The 443-nt window shown below is 50.6% G+C and overlaps 1 protein-coding gene across 1 annotated transcript in view; it reads left to right on the top strand.

Moving 5' to 3' along the window:
* The window catches only part of SETTUDRAFT_42215 (uncharacterized protein), a 1,074-nt gene extending 865 nt beyond the window's left edge, over positions 1–209 (top strand). Inside the window, exon 4 of the mRNA XM_008028897.1 lies at positions 1–209. The gene's annotated coding sequence lies outside the window, so the exon portion shown is untranslated.
* The last annotated feature ends 234 nt before the right edge of the window (positions 210–443 follow it).

Genomic DNA, 443 nt, shown 5'->3' on the forward strand with positions numbered 1-443 from the left:
TGCACTGGGCGGTCGCCCTTTTTTTTTGTCGCAATTCTACCTACATCTGACCCATCAGCGTGCGGCAGATCCGCGATCGGACACGCAGGGATGCAGCAGAGATGACGTTTCACGAGCACGAGTAGTGATACGTACGTACATATGTATTGTATAGTACATGTCATGCGTGGGCGAGCACGTGTGTGGGCATGTGAAATTGCGTACATATACGTCCCGCCCCCCCCCCCAGCGCCATTTATGCCGGCATCTAGCTGCCCTATTAAAAAAACTAAAATCTCTCTTCGAGTCAGCAACGCAGACTCGATAGTTTAAAAGAAAGAACAGAAAACTTTGGTCCGAAATTCACTTACCTACTTACTCCGCATCCACCTTGTCTAGACCTTGACTCCCCCGCCGGACTCGTCCTCTTGATACCCGATCGTCGTTCTTTGATACCTCGGCTC

Source organism: Exserohilum turcica (genome assembly GCF_000359705.1).
Source record: "Exserohilum turcica Et28A unplaced genomic scaffold SETTUscaffold_3, whole genome shotgun sequence".
Taxonomy (NCBI): Eukaryota; Fungi; Ascomycota; class Dothideomycetes; order Pleosporales; family Pleosporaceae; genus Exserohilum; species Exserohilum turcicum.